We start from the raw sequence: 571 nt of genomic DNA, 5'->3' as shown, positions 1-571 counted from the left end.
CCAAAGCATCCTCGTCCTGGTGAGCACCTTCATGGGGTTTTATTCCCTCTCCTCCATTCTGTACGTTTGTGTGACTCTTCTCCATTCTCCAACTTGGTGGCTGGTGAATATCGCTGCACTATCTGCTGTGTGTTTCCCAACTGTCAGCCCTTTTGTTCTCCTGAGCCATGACTCCAGGGTCTCCAGGCTTTGCCATGTGTGTGCTGGAGACAAGACACAATTCTCTCATCTCATCAAAAAGATACAAATTGTTTATTTCTGATTAAGTTCAGTTATTGATGAACTCCAATTATGAACTAGTACACTGTACATTGGTGAATAAGACACAGATTTTTTCCAATGGCACAGAGTAACTAATAATATCAATAATCAATGTTTTCTCATGGAATTACTATGTAAACACTTATATAACTGCATTTAATGTGTGTAGTGGAGAAGTTCAGAGTCCAGTTAATAAGACAGTTTGTAATGAAATAATGTAGAGATACTGGAAGTGTCTATGAGAGTGTAGCTTTTAGTCTGGGTTAATAAATTTCCCCAATGCTTAACTGAGCATGGGATTGTAAGGACA

This window comes from Orycteropus afer, unplaced genomic scaffold, assembly GCF_000298275.1.
Source record: "Orycteropus afer afer isolate SDZICR_OR568_19922 unplaced genomic scaffold, OryAfe1.0 scaffold00973, whole genome shotgun sequence".
In the NCBI taxonomy this organism is placed as follows: domain Eukaryota; kingdom Metazoa; phylum Chordata; class Mammalia; order Tubulidentata; family Orycteropodidae; genus Orycteropus; species Orycteropus afer.
This window is presented reverse-complemented; position numbering follows the sequence as displayed.